This window comes from Lethenteron reissneri, chromosome 46 (assembly GCF_015708825.2).
Source record: "Lethenteron reissneri isolate LAM-NWPU_2019-01 chromosome 46, ASM1570882v1, whole genome shotgun sequence".
In the NCBI taxonomy this organism is placed as follows: domain Eukaryota; kingdom Metazoa; phylum Chordata; class Hyperoartia; order Petromyzontiformes; family Petromyzontidae; genus Lethenteron; species Lethenteron reissneri.
Window position 1 is genome coordinate 7,383,386 of NC_083824.1, and position 21,114 is coordinate 7,404,499.

Here is a 21,114-nt window from a genome sequence, read left to right on the forward strand (position 1 = left end):
ATAGATCCAAACGTTACTATGTCAAGTAACGCGCCACAATGTTTACGAAACTGTGCGATCCTTCCCGAATTCATTAAACATTTTTGACAGTTATTTTTCTAATTACTGCATGTGACTATTCGATAACATGAGGTGTGATGGGCATAAAAGTAGGTTAGCCGCATAAATATGCAGAATTGAACAACCGAACCCACATGAAGCGAAGGAAACCTGCATATATACGTATGCATATAAGTCTACTATAATAAGTGACATGACAATTCATCTGTAATATGATTACTCATTGCTGAAGCTTCAACCAAATTCAGTGGATGTTTTTGGGCGCTATCAGTGTTGGGGCTGAAATTGTAAAATAGTCTGCACATTTCAAAAGCCTTTGTTCGTCTTTAAAATTCAACTGGGTTCTCGAAACGGAAGGCTTAGTGTGCTTAGATTGGCAATAGCCTTTGAAGCCACAAAGTTATCTCGACACAGCTCAGATACCAAATAACCTGGATCATCCATACAGCACAAGAACACAACACAGCCTAAGTGCATTATGGTTGTAATATGTATCGGCACCGGGGAGCAGTGGTTATGAACCCGTGACCTTGAGTTTGATTCCAGATGACGACTAACATCAGAGACGGGTGATATCTGCGCGAATTCTGGCCTCTACTTTCACCAACATGCATGGTCCAGTGTGGTGAAGTATGGCCAACAAACCCCCAAAAATTAAAGGAACTCAAAGATCCTTAGATATGTGGGAGAAACATCCCAAGCTATATTGTACGGCTGCTGCCTTGTTATTGCCTTGTGTGACCAGGGAATGGAAGCTCGGGGTTTTCAGTTTTCTAAGGCTCTGTCCGAACCTCTCATTTCCACCATTCCCCATAAAATGCATGTGTAGTGACGCTGACACACGTTGTCCTTTAGTAGTAGGTTTTAACCCTTTTAAACTGGTACAAAACCTACCACTATATTTTGCCACTGGTAAAAGAGATCTCATAACGTTGTCCTTTATTAGGAGCCCTTATTCAGACCCAGCACTATCGAGGCCCAGGCTTGTATCTTGGTGCTTGAACTCCATCTTCTCTACATCCGCCCCATCCCCCGTGTGCTGTCCCCTTTCATACCCCTCGTGCCCCCTCTCTGGAAGCTTCGCTCGCCCCACTCCTTTCAGCCAATCCACGTCCTCCTCCACCAACGGTTGTCAACCGTCGCCTCAACCGTCGACCCTCACTTCCCACCTTTAACGTTTTTAATCTCCCCTCCAATCCCCTTTTGAACCTCGCCTCCCGACCAATCACCCTTGTAGGCCTCTCTGCACCGATCGGAGGCCGTGAACGCCTTCCTGACTGTCCGTCTTGCCTGTAGGATTGTCTTCGGTAAGCGGTCTGTTGCCTCGGTCATTGCACATTCAAATATGCGAGGTGTATACAAGCGGGACTTTAGAAGGACGGGGCGAAGAGTTGACGGCATGCGAATAAAATGAGCGATGGAATAAGGCAGCCAAGAGAATGAACGCACTGTTTGGGATTACATCAGGCGAGACAGAGCAATTCAAGCATGGCACTCTGTGAGCTCGTCGAATAAAAATTTCACGGATGGATTTACATACAACGTGCACAATATTGACTTCGAGCTGTGAACCCAGACCCTTTTTTAGTCACGTGGGTTGCTTATGATCTAGATTTGAAGCTTTCGTGACTGCAAGGATTCATACTCTTTGGTTTTTTCGGTAAAGTCACGTAGGTAAAACAATCAATGAAATAAAATAAGTGAAAATAACAAAATTAAATCACGACGTTTCGGAGGCAACACAAGCTTCCTTCATCAGGTGTAAAAAAGGCACAGCAAAATAACTGTAGCGAGAGTTATTTGTGATGAGACATTGTTATATAGGGTAAGAAGAGAGGGAGGAGCCAAGGAGGACCTGATGAAGGAAGCTTGTGTTGCCTCCGAAACGTCGTGATTTAATGTAGTTATTTTCACTTATTTTATTTCATTGATTGTTTTACCTACGTGACTTTACCGAAAACAACAAAGAGTATGTCTTCTTGGTTCTTTCGGTAAAGTCACGTAGAAGGGAAATAATAAAATAATAAAAATAAAACATAATAAAATAATTCTCACGACGCTTCGGCCACAACGCAAGCAGCCGTCCTCAGGTGAAACATTCATGAAACATTCATTCAGACGCTGTCTTTCTGACAGACCTGTTCTTCACCTGAGGACGGCTGCTTGCGTTGTGGCCGAAACGTCGTGAGAATTATTTTATTATGTTTTATTTGTATTATTGTATTATTTCCCTTCTACGTTACTTTATCGAAAGAACCAAGAAGATGAATCCCTGCAGTCACGAAAGCTTTAAAACAAAGAGTATGCTTATAATCTATTGCGTAGCACGTGAGACTGCATTCCAGAACGGTTTCACACACGCCAGCACAATGATCAACAGCCAATTCGCGCAATTGCATGAATAAATAACACTTTTTGATGGCTATAAGGTGTAAGACAATGCACATTCATAACTCAAATGATGACACAAGGGTGAAATTTAGCTCTGAAATGTGTAACACTTTTCTCCATAGAACCATATAAAAATATACAAAATGCTTTCAAATATGTGTTTCCTTCATACCTTTCCATAATTTAATCCAATTATGCAATTGGTGTCGCATTGCGAAGATCCATTTGGATCTCCATGTGTTCGAGAAGAGTCTGCGGAAGGTGATGTCCTAAAACTACTCATTAATATTTTCTCAACTGACGTTTTTAATTCACTTAGGGACCACTACAATTTCCCCATGCATTATGATGCAGAGAAGTGTCCGTTTTTACGACAGTCAAACTGATATTCTGAATTCTCAAGAGTTATGTTTTTTGTGCAAAAATACGTGGATGTAAAAATGTCGCGACAATTTTGCTTTGGTTCGTGACTGGACTGAGCCCATCAACTGACTGCATGAGGCAAAAAAAAACATACAACGAAGTCAAATTTCAAATTCAACAAGAGTCTGAACATAATTACAAAGTGGCAAAAAGTTTTTTAATGAAAGTACTTCCAATAATCTCCTATTATTTATGGCCGAACATTAGCACCCATCATTTTACAGGTAATTAAAAAATCGTCTTAAACCGAATTGAATCAGATATAGCGAGGCCAGACAGAAGGGGCAGCTGGCTATTTGGATTTGAGGCTCATCTTTGCCAAGTATATTTTAAGCGCTGGCATGTCACAACATACGTGCCCTTACACTCTGACATGTGCCCTTACGCCATGAAATTCGTCATTATATGCAGTTGTTGAATGAGCCGCTTGGATCTGAGACATTGTGCCAATTATCAAGATGAGCCAATGATCTTCATTAAAAAAGAAATGCGACCAATTACTGCGTGAATTGCTTGAAAATAATGGTTTTACAGCCTGCATTATTACGATGTTTTTTCTTATTATCATCATCATCATCATAATTTACAGATTCTACTAATTACTAACAAGGAGATATGGAAACCCAGCCAAAGCAAGCGTAGTGGAAGGAGCATTACCAACGCAGACGTAGACCAAAGAAGTCAAGGCAGAGGCATGAGTGTTAATTATGGCTGCAGGGTGGAAGTTACAAACATTATAAGCCTTGGGTAATCATCTCGGGTGGCTGTCCTGAATCCAGTGGTGCGAATTCCTCATTCCCATCGTAGTCCAATGGCTTATGACAAAACTGTTGAATTCCCACGGTGTGCTTTCTCATTTTATCGATCTTTGGAAGGATGCTGGGTTGAACCTATCCGACTAAACGTTTTACTCGTAACCCTTGTGATTAAATTTAAAGACAATTGCTGTGTTTATGGGAAGGCCTTCATCCAAGCAGTGTATATAGTCCGGTCACTGATATCCTTACAGCCTGTGTTAAACATTACAAGCAATTACATGCCTTAGAAAATAGATGGTTTACTTCTCACCTCCATGTATACCTCCTCCTAAACTTCAAGCCAAACAATGAATAGCACGTTTGTCTACGTACGGTGCGAAGTAAGTTCAACATACATACAAGACAAATGTAAACGTTACGTTGTGTGCTGCTTTATTGATCACGGTGCAGTGTTCATTTTATGTTTACAGCGCTCGGGCAGTGGTGGAAATTCCACATTCCTATGACAGAGGCGAGTATTTTTGTAAGACAACCACTGATGACTTCTTCACAAAGTGGTACTCCTATTTATCCACCCCAAAGGGATGATGATGGGACTGAATGAAACCCCCGATAAGAGGGGCTTTTGAACTTGGAAACCTTTCGAATGCGAGCTTCACTCTCCGCAGCTGAGCCACGGGGCTGGTTAGAAAGACGGAGAGATTTCATTTGTTGGTAACCAGGTGAGAGACCATTGAGACGAGGGAGTCTCGTTTTCAAGAGAGATACGGGTCAATATAAAAGCACCTCCAACAAACCAGAGAAATCGTGACAAACATAGTGCAGTACATATTCTTGGTTCTTTCGGTAAAGTCACGTAATTAGAAAAAAAAAGAGAATAATAATAATAAAATAAAAATAAAATTTGTAACAATACAAATTAAAAATATATATATAAATTTAAAATAATAAAAGCGCCCGATGACGACGGCTTGTGGTGCGATCGAAATGTCGTGGGTTTTTTCTTTTATTATTTTCAATGTATTTTAAAAAAAATTGCTTTTATTATTTTCAACGTGTTATTTTTACTTTATTTTTATTATTTGAATTGTAATTTTATTATTATATATTTTTTTTCTAATTACGTGACTTTACCAAAAGAACCAAGAATATGAATTCCTGCAGTACAATTCGAAAACATCTGAGAGGGCTACATAGCCCAAGTGTGAAAAGCTATACAGAGAATCTCGTACAAATAATGAAGACGTCTTGGATTCGCATGTGTTGTACGCAATGAAATCACGTGACCCTCTGCAGCTCACTAATGGACATCCACAGTCACCATAATGGTAACAAATACATAATTTTATCGCGACATTGCATGCGTATCGTAAGGCTAGGAAGCCGCTATAATTCCAGACGTATTCTTGAACCTGGACTTGAACACTGGGGCAGGGTGCAGGGTGCCCGCAGAACGAATATGCGACAAACATCGTTCACCTAAATCGGCCACAGCTCTAGCGGGGAATATGAAAAAGGCGTCGTCTGTATGTGATGCCCTGCGATAAATGCTCAGCTCTGCTACGAACCACGCTGGTTGTCCCCAAAAAAGATCACTGTTGCCCCCACATGTCCCTTCCGAGTGCCGGTAAAAGCACGCTAGGGCTACGTATTATGCACTTTAACATCCAGATTGAAAACTCATTTCTTTAGAGCACCTTTTTTGTGTTGTTGTCTATCCCCTGCACCTCTGATTACCACGGTTGGTTGGCTACGTGTGGTGCAACAGAAGTTCAACATGCATACGCACACTGCTCTACTGAAAGTAGACACAGGCGCTTGTAAATAAACAACAAGGTGCAGTTATGCAATTACTATCATGGCTGGCGACATATCGTGCGAAAGAAGTTCAACATACATGCATGCAAGCCATGCGGTGGTACAAGCACACTAATTGTAGGGTGGAGTGGAAGAACAGTGGTTAATTCTAGATTTGAAGCTTTCGTGACTGCAAGGATTCATACTGTTAGGTTTTTTCGGTAAAGTCACGTGACTTTACCGAAAAAACCAAGAAGATGAATCCCTGCAGTCACGAAAGCTTTAAATCGAAAGTCACGTAGGTAAAAATTTTTTTTTTATAAAAGTAAAATAAAAATCACGACGTTTCGGAGGCAACACAAGATTCCGTCTTCAGGTGACGGAAGCTTGTGTTGCCTCCGATACGTCGTGATTTTTATTTTACTTTTATTAATTTTTATTTTATTTTTTTTACCTACGTGACTTTACCGAACCGTGCTTAGCCAGGTGACCCAGAGTTCGATTACCTGGCCATGGGGAGTGATATTTGAACGTCGCCTCCAACACCAACCCGCCACTGCCCAGTGCGGCGAAGGATGGTCAAACAGCCCCCAAGGCTGACGCTGCATGGGGAGAACTCCACGAAGCAGTGGATTGGCAAAGGTCTGCACATATGTTGTTGTTATTATTACAGTTTCAAATGTCTTATTCTTTCCAGGACATTAATATTCCTGCTTTTTGTCAGTTGGGTAATATTACACCACTAGGGAAAATGCATGTACATGTAGTTCTCCCAACTTCTGGTATTGTGAGATATGCTTATTACCGGTGATGTCCATGAGCCCTACCTTCTATACATGAACCATTTTTCGGATGCATTTTTGCAACCTGCAGCTGACGAAAACAAGTTAGGAATGGAAGTGCTGACTCCTTGACTGATATACCAACAACATGTCTTCATGACTGAACTGCAGAATCCATGCGAACGCATTGCTAAATTGGGCAAGCGTCAGTTGGAAATTCCCATATGTGCAAACACATCACAAAAACGTACAGAAATTTTGTTTTCTAATATGCTGCTCTATTTTGGAATGAGATGACAGTAACAAGGGTAAAAAGGTGCAGCCCTGCAATTCCCCGCTCTCGCCACTGCTGACGAAAAGGCCTCCACTGATTCGCGTGGTTGGCTACGTACGGTGTACGTACGGTGTGAAATAAGTTAAAATAAATCAACCTGACGAAGCTCTAGACAACCCCTCAAAAATGTGCAGATATAATGTTTGCGCCACTACGTGCCCTCTGATAACGTGAGTGGCATTACTTAATACACGGTCATTCACTGTTGTATGTAACTGCATGGCAAGCATTAGCGACCTCTTCACCGACCAGGTGACTCAGTGGTAACAGCGGGCGGCTCCCAATCGAGAAGTTTTGCAACTTCAAATCGTGGTTTGGGATTTACTCAGTCCATCATCCGTTCCGGGAGCGGGGGGTCAAAAACCGAGCACCACTTTACTTCGTGAAGATATCGGTGTTGAATCTTTGAGAGTTAACACATTCCTGCGGAGGGAGCTGGTAGGAACGTTGGGTTGCTCGGTCAATGGCCAGGGTCAACGGCGGCGTCGTGTATTCGGGCGGGCACAAGCCGGCGTGAGTAGGTTAAACGTTGAGTTTTATAAGGGCACCACGGGGTGACCAGCCCCTCCCCACCCAGCCCCACCCCTCCACCCCCTCCCACCCAGCCCCTCCCCACCCGCCCCACCCAGCCCCTCCCCACCCTCCCCACCCAGCCCCACCCTCCCCCACCCAGCCCCTCCCCACCCTCCCCTCCCCACCCTCCCCTCCCCACCCAGCCCCTCCCTGCACGACGGACGGACACAATAATCCCCTGTGGGCTGGTGTAACCAGGAGGTTCCTACCAGTAAAAATCGCAATGCGTGGCCACGGTGCAGTCACCGCGTGTGTCCACTAAGTGGCGTTTGCGTCCGTTGAAACTCTGCAGACCTGGAGCCAGCCATTTCATATCCGTGCAGCAGAGGGCACGTGGTGAGCATTTGCTGCAAAAGAAAAGCCTCTGCCACGGAAAGAAACGTTTCCCAATTTGTTTTCATCGCCTCTCCAGCCGAGACTCACCGCTCACGTTCATGTCAAGCTCCGACCGCAGACATTTTGTATCGAGCGCGTGCGTGTGTATGAGGGTTGCCCACATCTTGACGAGGTAAAAACAAAAACACTGAATCTTTCAGAATCGGTTTTTTTTTTCCTTAAGAAATCCGATGACCTATGAAGGTCGTTTTCACCGACGTCTGGTCAAACCGGGAGATTTCATGGTAAGATATCTGGCAGCACGGGAAGAGGGCATGGCTATTTGTGGATGCATTACGCGACTGATCAAAACCGTAACCAATTCATGTTCCCCGGAAGACTTCATACATTTCAGCTGCCTCCTCGACAAGAGGGCGATCCTTAAAAAACCCGGAGAGTTTGCAACTAGCAATTATTTGCGACTGATATTTTCGCCGTGGGCTTTCTCCGAAACGGTCATTCGTGGAATTGGCCAAACATCCCAGTGCAGGACATTCCTGTAATGGACTTGAAACTCAATGAAGCTTTCCTGGTTCAATAATTTGTATTTTTGTTATGTTTCACATTTTTATTTGACCAACAAAAATAGCACTTTTAGATAAGAAAAACAGGTTTCAACCAAAATAACTTAATAATTTTAACTTAGCATTTACGCGTTTAAAAATGTTCGTGTTATTAGGGGGCACAACAAAGCTCCCTCGAATAAAGCGTATTAAGTATTTATTTTAGTAACTGAGCGCGGGTCGAGAGAACCAAAAAAAAAACACTTCAACTTGTTATGGTGCGCACGGAATTAATGAACCAAAATATGTTTACGGTTCAACTGAATGGTGGTGAAAACTGCCAATTGCCAATCAATGTATTGTTCTTATTATTAATATTCATTTTTAATGGGGGAGTGCATGATGAGCGTAAGACCTAAGAAAACATGTTTATTGTTTGAAAGGTCGCGATGGCACGGAACTAATTAATCACATTTTTTGGCTGTGCCGATAAGCCGTCGGACCTCGTGAGAACAATGTCAAGACGCAAAATGGCCATCCTTTGATGCCATTTAATTGCCGCAATATCGACGCACACTCGCCGCTCCGCGTATGCTTTCTCATTACAGAGCGATGCGCTCTCTCTCAATGCTTAACACCATCGCCGAACCAACCCCTCGCAAAATTTCGATTTAAAGCTTTCGTGACTGCAGGGATTCATCTTCTTGGTTCTTTCGGTAAAGTCACGTAGACCCCTCGCACTTTGGTGCACCATCGTGACATCGGTGCATTCGTGACCCACCTGCTCTCAATTCACCGTTGAAGTAGGACAGCCTCTCCCCACACATTGTGTCGGTTGTGGTTGCCGTGTTTGACCATACTTCACCACGCTGGACGGTGCCAGGCTGGTGAAGAAGTGACGGGGGTGAAGGAGGTGAGGGGGAATTGCCTGGTTCAGATATCGCTGGCGACTGACATCGGCGTGGCTGGGAATCGAACTCGGGTGGCAAAGGTTCGTGGCACAGTAAGGAGCACACACTACGCCATTACTCACGTGATGACGGGACAATGATTCACTCCCCTCCTCCTCCTCACCGAGCTGCTCCCCCAACGATCCGATGAATTTCCACAATTCTGGGCCAAATAATTCTTTTTTTTTCACTCGTCATTCCGTCTCGTTTCTAACGTTTCTCATTAATTTGTTTTCTCTCATTTGTAGGTGTTTTGCATCAATGAGCGAAGATGTAACCGCCGGTATGTAATTAGCATCCACTTATCAATCGACTGCTTGATGAAGGCCCCCTGATGATGATACTGTGTCGGCCATGGTGAGAGTAGTTTTGACCATATTTCACCAACGTGGCCAGTGGGTTAGTGAAGTGGGTTGGTGAAGTGAGTTGGTGAAGTGAGTTGGTGACTTTGATTGGTGAATTGAGTTGGTGAAGTGGGTGAAGTGAGTTGGTGAAGTGAGTTGGTGACGTTGATTGGTGAAGTGAGTTGGTGAAATGAGTTGGTGAAGTGAGTTGGTGACTTTGATTGGTGAATTGAGTTGGTGAAGTGGGTGAAGTGAGTTGGTGAAGTGAGTTGGTGACGTTGATTGGTGAAGTGAGTTGGTGAAATGAGTTGGTGAAGTGAGTTGGTGAAGTGAGTTGGTGAAGTGAGCTGGTGAAGTGAGTTGGTGAAGTGAGTTGGTGAAGTGGGTTGATGAAGTGAGTTGGTGAAGTGAGTCGGTGAAGTGAGTTGGTGAAGTGAGTTGGTGAAGTGAGTTGGTGAAATGAGTTGGTGAAGGGAGTTGGTGAAGTGAGTTGGTGAAGTGAGTTGGTGAAGTGAGTTGGTGAAGTGAGTTGGTGAAGTTGGTGAAGTGAGTTGGTGAAGTGGGTTGATGAAGTGAGTTGGTGAAGTGGGTTGGTGAAGTGAGTTGGTGAAGTTGGTGAAGTGAGTTGGTGAAGTGAGTTGGTGACGTGAGTTGGTGAAGTGAGTTGGTGAAGTTGGTGAAGTGAGTTGGTGAAGTGAGTTGGTGAAGTGAGTTGATAAAGTGGGTTGATGAAGTTGGTGAAGTGAGTTGGTGAAGTTGGTGAAGTGAGTTGGTGAAGTGAGTTGGTGAAGTGAGTTGGTGAAGTGAGTTGGTGAAGTTGGTGAAGTGAGTTGGTGAAGTGAGTTGGTGAAGTTGGTGAAGTGAGTTGGCTAAGTTGGTGAAGTGAGTTGGTGAAGTGAGTTGGTGAAGTGAGTTGGTGAAGTGAGTTGGTGAAGTTGGTGAAGTGAGTTGGTGAAGTGAGTTGGTGAAGTGATTTGGTGAAGTGAGTTGGTGACGTGAGTTGGTGAAGTTGGTGAAGTGAGTTGGTGAAGTTGGTGAAGTGAGTTGGTGAAGTGAGTTGGTGAAGTGAGTTGGTGAAGTGGGTTGATGAAGTGAGTTGGTGAAGTTGGTGAAGTGAGTTGGTGAAGTTGGTGAAGTTGGTGAAGTGAGTTGGTGAAGTGAGTTGGTGAAGTTGGTGAAGTGAGTTGGTGAAGTGAGTTGGTGAAGTGAGTTGGTGAAGTGAGTTGGTGAAGTGAGTTGGTGAAGTTGGTGAAGTGAGTTGGTGAAGTGAGTTGGTGAAGTGGGTGAAGTGAGTTGGTGAAGTGAGTTGGTGAAGTTGGTGAAGTGAGTTGGTGAAGTGAGTTGGTGAAGTGAGTTGGTGAAGTGAGTTGGTGAAGTTGGTGAAGTGAGTTGGTGAAGTTGGTGACGTGAGTTGGTGAAGTGAGTTGGTGAAGTAAGTTGGTGAAGTGAGTTGGTGAAGTGAGTTGGTGAAGTTGGTGAAGTGAGTTGGTGAAGTGAGTTGAGTTGGTGAAGTGAGTTGGTGACGTGAGTGGTGAAGTGAGTTGGTGAAGTGAGTTGGTGAAGTGAGTTGGTGAAGTGAGTTGGTGAAGTGAGTTGGTGAAGTGAGTTGGTGAAGTGAGTTGGTGAAGTGAGTTGGTGAAGTGAGTTGGTGAAGTGAGTTGGTGAAGTGAGTTGGTGAAGTGAGTTGGTGAAGTGAGTTGGTGAAGTGAGTTGGTGAAGTGAGTTGGTGAAGTGAGTTGGTGAAGTGAGTTGGTGAAGTGAGTTGGTGAAGTGAGTTGGTGAAGTGAGTTGGTGAAGTGAGTTGGTGACGTGAGTTGGTGAAGTGAGTTGGTGAAGTGAGTTGGTGACGTGAGTTGGTGAAGTGAGTTGGTGACGTGAGTTGGTGAAGTGAGTTGGTGAAGTGAGTTGGTGAAGTGAGTGGTGAAGTGAGTTGGTGAAGTGAGTTGGTGAAGTGAGCTTGGTGACGTGAGTTGGTGAAGTGAGTTGGTGAAGTGAGTGGTGAAGTGAGTTGGTGAAGTGAGTTGGTGACGTGAGTTGGTGAAGTGAGTTGGTGAAGTGAGTTGGTGACGTGAGTTGGTGAAGTGAGTTGGTGAAGTGAGTTGGTGACGTGAGTTGGTGACGTGAGTTGGTGAAGTCAGTTGGTGAAGTGGGTGAAGTGAGTTGGTGAAGTGAGTTGGTGAAGTTGGTGAAGTGAGTTGGTGAGGTGAGTTGGTGAAGTGAGTTGGTGAAGTTGGTGAAGTGAGTTGGTGAAGTTGGTGACGTGAGTTGGTGAAGTGAGTTGGTGAAGTGAGTTGGTGAAGTGAGTTGGTGAAGTGAGTTGGTGAAGTTGGTGAAGTGAGTTGGTGAAGTGAGTTGGTGAAGTGAGTTGGTGAAGTGAGTTGGTGAAGTGAGTTGGTGAAGTGAGTTGGTGAAGTGAGTTGGTGACGTGAGTTGGTGACGTGCGTTGGTGAAGTGAGTTGGTGAAGTGAGTTGGTGAAGTGAGTTGGTGAAGTGAGTTGGTGAAGTGAGTTGGTGAAGTGAGTTGGTGACGTGAGTTGGTGACGTGAGTTGGTGAAGTGAGCTGGTGAAGTGAGTTGGTGAAGTGAGTTGGTGAAGTGAGTTGGTGAAGTGAGTTGGTGACGTGAGTTGGTGAAGTGAGTTGGTGAAGTGAGTTGGTGACGTGAGTTGGTGAAGTGAGTTGGTGAAGTGAGTTGGTGAAGTGAGTTGGTGAAGTGAGTTGGTGAAGTGAGTTGGTGAAGTGAGTTGGTGAAGTGAGTTGGTGAAGTGAGTTGGTGAAGTGAGTTGGTGAAGTGAGTGGTGAAGTGAGTTGGTGAAGTGAGTTGGTGAAGTGAGTTGGTGAAGTGAGCTGGTGAAGTGAGTTGGTGAAGTGAGCTGGTGAAGTGAGTTGGTTAGTGAGTTGGTAAAGTGAGTTGGTGAAGTGATTTGGTGAAGTGAGTTGGTGAAGTTGGTGAAGTGAGTTGGTGAAGTTGGTGACGTGAGTTGGTGAAGTGAGTTGGTGAAGTGAGTTGGTGAAGTGAGTTGGTGACGTGAGTTGGTGAAGTGGGTTGATGAAGTGAGTTGGTGAAGTGAGTTGGTGAAGTGAGTTGGTGAAGTGAGTTGGTGAAGTGAGTTGGTGAAGTGAGTTGGTGAAGTGAGTTGGTGACGTGAGTTGGTGAAGTGGGTTGATGAAGTGAGTTGGTGAAGTTGGTGAAGTGAGTTGGTGAAGTTGGTGAAGTTGGTGAAGTGAGTTGGTGAAGTGAGTTGGTGAAGTGAGTTGGTGAAGAGAGTTGGTGAAGTGAGTTGGTGAAGTGAGCTGGTGAAGTGAGTTGGTGAAGTGAGTTGGTGAAGTGAGTTGGTGAAGTTGGTGAAGTTGGTGAAGTGAGTTGGTGAAGTGAGTTGGTGAAGTTGGTGAAGTGAGCTGGTGAAGTGAGTTGGTGAAGTGAGTTGGTGAAGTGAGTTGGTGAAGTTGGTGAAGTGAGTTGGTGAAGTTGGTGAAGTGAGTTGGTGAAGTGAGCTTGTGAAGTGAGTTGGTGAAGTGAGTTGGTGAAGTGAGTTGGTGAAATTGGTGAAGTGAGTTGGTGAAGTGAGCTTGTGAAGTGAGCTGGTGAAGTGAGTTGGTGAAGTGAGTTGGTGAAGTGAGTTGGTGAAGTGAGTTGGTGAAGTGAGTTGGTGAAGTGAGTTGGTGACTTTGATTGGTGAATTGAGTTGGTGAAGTGGGTAAAGTGAGTTGGTGAAGTCAGTTGGTGAAGTTGGTGAAGTGAGTTGGTGAAGTTGGTGAAGTGAGTTGGTGAAGTTGATTGGTGAAGTGGGTGCCCCCCCCCAGGATAGGTTAAGATAGATGGCCAAGGAATAAAACTCACGTGACCGGGATCAAATTATATAATTTCACAACTTGTAAAAGCATAAATCCTCACACGTGCGATTAAATCTGTCCATTGGGAGTCTGGAGAATTGATAGTAATCCATAAATCAATGAATGCATTGGTACCCAAATATTTGCAAGTGAAAGTGATGTGTGCATATTATTATTGTGCACCTTTGTGCAAAAGGTACGTTTTTTTCTTGAAAATGTCTTAATTAACAAGAGAGGGGGGAAAACAGACGCATACGTGAACATATTTGCATACGAATAGCATATATATAAAAAAAATACACATACAAATTGCGCATCTATCCAAGGCGTTAAATTGGGTGTAACGTGTTCAGAAAAAATAACAGAATGGAAAAGACTGAGAAATGAAAAACTGTTATCCCCTACACTGCAGCGAACAACACCACCACCACCACCACCGCGATGCCTTGCTTGCTGTTTGCTTTCATTGTCAGCGTGTGTATGGTTGCTTTTGTGAACACACAGTTGTGGGAAATTGCTAAACCATACGTGGCATTTGGGTGTCTTGGAGAAATGAATTATTAATGGAAAACCCATGCATATTCTTTGAGGTTGGACACTTGTTTCTTAAAGGTCTAGTTTTCAGGTATGTGTTTGTCTCTCTATGTTGTTTCTACGCTCCACAATAATTATTCCTTGAGTTGGAGCACTGAGCCCAGCACTGCAGACAACCATGGAGTTTAAAGCCCAGTTTCAGCCGCCAATATTTAAATTCGTTTCGCAAGTGCGAAGGGTCAATCGTCGCAGCCCGGCCACGAATGGATTGCATCAAATCACCTTCCAAAGTTAAGCTCGCTTTCCTCAATTAAATTTGCCTAAGATTGAAAGAACGTCAGGAATCGTACCCCGAAAGTCAGAATAACAATCCAGAAAGTAATTTAAAAAATCGTGTCACGAAAACCGGCCTTTTAAATATCTACGAAGTGTTTTTATTTTCCTGAATGATGTTTCTTCACCTCGACTGATGAATGAACAATTTCGATCTCGATTCGAGTTGGGCAACGGACTCGATTTCAGCGAGTTTTGGGCCGATCGTTTTCAAAGCACTATTATTATTATTGCAGTTCGCAAGTTAAGTGCTTATTCACATCCTGTACACAGCAAGTCGAGGTTTTAATGCAGAGCATATGCAGCAAAAGTTGTTATTATTATTGACAGAGAAAATAGATTAGACGTGCGACAACCAATAAACCATTTGACATTGAGCCGTAATATTGTTACAATTTACCACTGTTTTGTTTATAAAATGAATGTCTCTTTAACAGCATCCATTTCGTGATAACAGATGTTTGGCAAGTATTTAAACAAAAGGCGGGCATTAACATTTTTACATCCTGCGCTGTGCTCTTACAAACATACGCAGACACATTTCACGATATCCATAATCATGAATTTGTAGTCTAATCAAACCTTCAATGTTTACTCCGCACAACGCATGCCAAAGAACTAAAAGTTACCAGTAATTAAGCAGCGTTTGCAACACATATAAACGCTTCACTTGGACGCAATAATAATATTACAATAACAATTTGGTTAATTTTTTCAAGCCACCTATGATAGGTTCAGATATTGCTCGGCCACTGACGTTAGCCCTAGCCGGGAATTGAACTTGGGTTTGCTGGGTTCAAAGCTCATGGTTGCTCACCGTTGTGCCATTACTCCTCCCGCAAGCGCTGTTAGTGGAGCACATATTGAGTCCAATACAGCGCACAATAGGTGGAACTTCAACAACATTCCCTGGATCACATTTGAACCTCATGGCGGGACCCCGGGGTCCCATAAGCCCCCGGCTCTCGCATAAACATGATATTATAATGTAAACAAAAATGTTTGCTCTTTTTCACCAATGGGTTTAATGGATGGTGGCAAGTGTTGTCTTGTTAAAATATGCCTTTAAAACTGAAAACTACTTACCTGCATTACCTCTATTTGAATACACTATCGAAAAAATTAATAATTTACACGACTCTATCAATCATCGTGTTCCTCAGTGTGGATTTGTGAACACACTTTGTAAACAGTGAGTAAAATATTTTTTTTATTTAAAGCTTTCGTGACTGCAGGGATTCATATTATTGGTTCTTTCGGTAAAGTCACGTAGAAGGGAAATAATAAAATAATAAAAATATCAAACAATAAAATTATCACGACGTTTCGACTGCAACACAAGCAATCATCAGGTGTGAAATCCGCAGCAAGGAAATTTAAAAAAGTGCCGTTTTTTTTCTTAACGTCAGCACCACGGACAGCGATTTGGCAGTTGGTCAGATGAACATACAATAGTACACGTTTTCAATGCGCTGTTCATATTGTAACAAACGTTTTTACCAATGTGACTCTACAAAGTAGTGGGTCGCCGCTCCTGTTATCCGCATTGCTACGAGCGGTATGCTGTTAACACTGGTCAACAAAAAAAAAAATTTTCTGACCTGGACTTTTGCAGCTGTTTTAGACTAATTTCAGGGTGCTGATTCCAAATCTGATCTCAGATTTGCTCTATCACATCTCATTTTATGCTATCGGCATACCCCATTTTCATTGATTTTACCCGAAATTAACTCTGTCACTTATGATTGCAAGTTGTTGCGAGTCAGTGACTGCTTTAGTGTTAAAATATGGTGCTGTATTTTTAGGATAGTGTGTTTATAATATTATTTTATGTAGATATCCACATTTATTTAATATGTTTCTTCTGCAGTTTTTATTGAAAATGCAATATTTGATATCTCAAAAACTTGATGTGATAAACAAAAACTGATGCCAGATTTGGAATCAGCACCCCAAAATTACAATGAAACCGTTGGAATACCTTATGCCAGAAAAAGTGTGTTGACCAGTGTTATCAAACAGGAGGAATTAACGGTGCAACGCATCGCATCTATTAAATATATCTGCAGGTAATAGGACTGTCATCGATTGATCCTGGCTGCAGACATTGGTAGGTCACAAATAATAATGAAGATAAGAGAGCAGTTTCACTGTATTGTGCATCCCGTTATGACATAAAGGACGTAAGTCGTGTCGCCAGTTTGAGCAGCTTTGGATAAGACTTATGGATCCTGCCCATACCCGAGCATCGAGTGCATTCGCTTGTTCAGATCTTCTGCGCATTCGTCCTCGCTGCTGCGCTTGGACATGACAACAGAATGATCCGCGCCAGGTGGGTCGCGGCGTTTCTGTGCGACTTTGACTTTCGTTTATTCGAGACCCCGGGGTCCGCCATAAGGTTCATTTGTCGGAACGGTTCAAATGAAAAGATAAAAGTGCAGTGCTGAAATCGCTTGCGCATGCGAGTGTTTGGTAGAAGACCCCCCCTCTCCACTGGAAACTGTACAGGGTATTTGGCCTACTCTTCCATGCCGCCCAGACGTCTTGGACGAGTCGGGAGCACCCACACTTCACCCGACCACACACGACCTGCCAATGGCGCATCTGCGTGGTCCACCCATTTTAACTGCTGGGTGGACAGTGATTGACGCTGTCGTTGTTCTGTTATTTACGATCAGAGGAAACAAGAAGATGCTCGGTGTAGTCGGCACTTAGCTTCGTTCATCATTTCGTTTTTTATAAATGCTTTACTTTATGTTATGAAAGATTTAACAAAATATTTCTTGCTTTGCTTTCCTTACCCCTTCCCTCTCTCTCTACCCCTCTCTTTCTACTCCATGTCGCTCTCTCTTTCCTGCTCTCTCTGTCGCTCTTTTTTTTAACTACGACAAGTGCTGCATCTGCATGCAGCCCTTCTCGCAGTCCAACGGCCTCCGACGGGTAGCTCAAAAACTGCATGCAGAGCTCCCCGTCATCTGCCACCGAGCACACGGCCTCCTCCAGCGCCCACTGCTCCTTGAAGGCCGGCACTGCGTGGGTCAGCCGCGCCACATGGCGGAACTCCAGCCCACACACCCTGGCTCCGACCAGAGCGCGGAAGATGCCCAGGCTGCTGGCCGGACGTTTCTCCTCCAGGGCCACCTTCCTCGCCCTGTATATGGTGAGCTTGGCGTAGCCGACGAGCACGTTGACCAGCCCCTGAAGATGTTGGGGTCCGTCGCTCTTCGGATATCCAAAGATGAGGACCGTCGGGGAGAAGTGGAGGCTGAACCTTAGGAGGATGTTTCTCAGGACCTTGAACAGCGAGTCCAGGCTCTTGCACTCCACGTATTGGTGCGCCACCGTCTCAACTTTACCGCAGAACCGGCACTCCGGGGACGTGTCGGTGAAGCGCGCCAGGGAGGCGTTGGTGGTGACGGTGCCGTGGGCGATGCTCCAGCTGAGGTCGCCAATGCGGTTGTACGTCGGGCTGGAGTAGAGTTGCCTCCAGCGAGGCCTCTCCGGAGAGATGCAGGGCAGGGCTTTCCTCCAGGCATGGTCCTTGTGGCTCCTCAAGGTGTCCTGTTTGTGAAACCGGACCATGTAGGAGTAGAACACCTTCCTGTTCAATCACAAGCAGCGGTGGCTGCTGTCCTCTGATATTGTCGGGAAGATATCGCCACCAACTCACTGACTCAGCGTGGTGAAGTCTTCACGACGCCGATTTTTTGACACGGCAGTGGTTACACTCTTAGCAAGGTTGTTGCTGTAACCCTCGGTTTTGTTTCTGTATGAAAGTTGATTATATTATTTTCCCCTGTTCTGCATGAGTGCCCTGTATAATATAAATACAATCATACAATATAACTGGTATGAAGAATCAATGTAACTGGTCTTGGCCAAGCATCCCAATAAACACAATTATCTTGGAAATTATTCAATTGGGTTTTTCGCATAACAACTCTGCCCCCTACTGTGACAACTTGGCAGGAGGTTCTTGAAAAAGTTGAGATTCAGTGAGGCTTTCATGGGTAAACGAGCTGAATAATAGTAATTAAACCCCAGTAAAGCCATACAACAAACCAAATACATAAACACATTTCAAAACCCAAAACTGGGAGGGCGATCATCTTTGTGCGACAAGAAAGCGTGAGTTTTTTTCAACCAAGTGGGAGCTTTTCTGATAAAACTGTATCCAAAGCAGGTGTAAATTTGGCCATATGAGCATTCGTGAAATAAACACAATAGATGATTGAATATTTGAAGCCTTCCGCCGAGCTTATTTAATACCACGACGGAGGCCTTCCATGTGAGAGGCCAGTCTTGTTCTCTGGTTCTTCCAGGTAGGATTTTTTTCATAAAAATACCGTTTTAAGTTTCTGCCTGGGGACATATGACCCAGAAGTAGTTAGTGTCTCCCTGAGATCGTATTATTATTATTTCCCGATGGTCTGCTCAACCATTCCTCTGTATATTTTGGAAATGTCAATCATGGCTTTTGGCAACCTTTCAATAAGGACTGACTTTCTCACATAATTTGCAGAAGCATCTTTGGATCCATATGTGAAACTGCGATCCAATTGCCGCAATCGATATGTCAAAGAATCCGCACGAGGCAAAAACAAATTATAATGCAATGGGGGGTGGGGGGGGTGCATGCAACTTGAAATGCTAATTGACTTCGTGGTGTCAGTCATATTTTATCAATCAGGAATAAGGCTATTTTAGACTCCATTGTGTGGGCTGGGCATGAAGTGTGTGACATCCTTCTCTCGCAGGGGTAGAGTCTTCTGCATTGATCAATCAATTGGGATTTGGTGGTGACGTAACGGGTGTCTCAAGTAAACACATGGTCACAGGTCGTTGGCTTGTAATTTTTTTGTTCAAATCTTGAGACACGACCAAATTGCAGTCGCCGCCTGTGATCAAATCGTCCGAATGGTGTTGAAGGAGGAGAGCGATCCATTGCAACGTCTCAGTGCCAACAAGGGGTGGGTTTACACTACTGGAACCTCATTTAACAGTAAAAAATATGATAATTGGTTTTTTACCCTTCTATCTGGCAACAAAACTGACACCTTTTTTTACAAGGAGTCATGTTTGCATAGACCACAATACCTGCAGTCATAATGCAAACAAAAAACATAACTCTGATAGGACAGTGCATACATTATCAGAGTTATGTTTTTTTTTTGCATTATGACTGCAGGTATTGTGGTCTATGCAAACATGACTCCTTGTAAAAAAAGGTGTCAGTTTTGTTGCCAGATAGAAGGGTAAAAAAACAATTATCAAGGGGTGGGTTGTAAACATTCACCGAGGTGCGGCTGAAATCCACACAGGACGCCTCCCAGGAATCACAACCATCCCCGAGGAACGGCAATGTACAGGGTGCTTCAAACATCTTTTTGAACACGTATATGGGACGATCGTTTTGAATGGAAAAATAACGGATAATACGCTGCAATCTTCTCCAGGTGGTCTCCAGAGCCCGGAGGCACATTCCTTGTGGTGTTGTTGCAAATTCTCGGAAGTGTTAACATTTTATTGAAGCGCCTGTATGGAGTATGTTTCAATTAAAACTTGTCTATTAATTATATTTGAAACTGTTAGTGGTATGAGTCACTGTGGGCCTGATTGACCCAAGCACCCCTCTTTATTTGTGCGGTGTTAAAATAGAGTCAAATGCATTTCTTGAAGAAAAGCAATATCTGACTTCATATTGTCACGGCGCGTTGCCATTTTGTTGAATGTTTCAAGCCATTAATATGCAGAGAAAGCAGGACATTAATTGCTGGGCTAGTAAGAGACGATGGGGGCGGAGATCACAACCCTTGTCTTTATTCCTAATCAGTTTTAGAAGCAGGGGGCGGGAGAGGTCGATATCAGGGGTCAGGGAAATAGTCACATGTCAAAATGTCAGCTTGAAACGCAGCCATATGGCACAGAAACTGATTTTAAACTACAGGAAGTTGTGGGTTTAATCCCAACCCTCATGCCTGTATTTTTTGTATTTGCATGTTCTCCCGTGGTCGCATAGATTTGCCTCCAGGTCTTCTGGTGGTTTCCTCCACGTTCAGAAACATGCGTTTACAGTATTTTGCTGCTATAAATGTCCACATGATAAGCCACTTCATTGAGCAATCATTTGTGGCCAGGTCACTTATAAAAAAAATAACCCGTAAAAACAAAGTTTTTCACTATAAATCCTTTATATGCGTGGCGGCTAGAGTCCTCTCGTCCTCTGGCTTGAGATGGCTGCCACCTATGGGTCAGATGATTGCCTGCCAGTATTAAGCAATTGGTAATTAAATATTTAATTTGTTTTCCCTAAACAGTGTAAAATTTTGGGATTTTTTTTCACGAACATTAATTGTCTCGCACAACGAGTCTGTGTGGAAAATGTCAGCTCGATTGAATCACGGGAAGTGGGTTAAAAAACGACCGAAAGATTTGCACGGTCGTAAGCAAGCAAGCAAGCACGCAAGCACGCAAGCACGCAAGCAAGCAAGCAAGTGAACTTAATATAACTTATTTAAAAACAGCAATATTGCTCAGTGGGCCTTACCTAGTAAAACAAAAACTGTTTAGTTTATTCCCTACTATTTTAGGAAAACGATTAAGCAGGCCACTTAAAGGATTTATTTTGGGTTGAAGTTCCGTGAGATAAATATTCAGCGACCATGATGTTATCTCCCTCGCCTGGTATGCAGGAGGTCGTGGGTTCGATCCCGATCCTAATGATGCAAGTATACTCTTTGGTTTTTTTCGGTAAAGTCACGTAGGTAAAACAATCAATAAAATAAAATACATGAAAACAACTTCTTGGTTCTTTCGGTAAAGTCACGTAGAAGGGAAGTAATAAAATAATAAAAATAAAACATAATAAAATAATTCTCACGACGTTTCGGCCACAACGCAAGCAGCCGTCCTCAGGTGAAAACCAGGTCCGTCGAGGCGACAGAGTCTGAATGAAGCAGCACACGAGCTTGGAGCATATATATATAAGCTGGGCGCATTGACAAAGGAATTTGCATATCAAGAGGAATTTAGCATATTCATGGCAAATGCAGGAATGTGATTAGTACTGCATATGCATGTGCATTATGCAGGATTAACAGCATCAAAGGGAGCTACAGTTGCTGC

At 43.7% G+C, this 21,114-nt stretch overlaps 1 long non-coding RNA gene across 1 annotated transcript; it reads left to right on the top strand.

Moving 5' to 3' along the window:
- The first annotated feature begins 1,296 nt into the window (after window positions 1-1,296).
- On the top strand, window positions 1,297-9,465 carry LOC133354278 (uncharacterized). Its single transcript, XR_009756565.1, has 3 exons — window positions 1,297-1,367; window positions 8,880-8,987; window positions 9,195-9,465. It is a non-coding gene; the product is annotated as an uncharacterized LOC133354278 (long non-coding RNA).
- The last annotated feature ends 11,649 nt before the right edge of the window (window positions 9,466-21,114 follow it).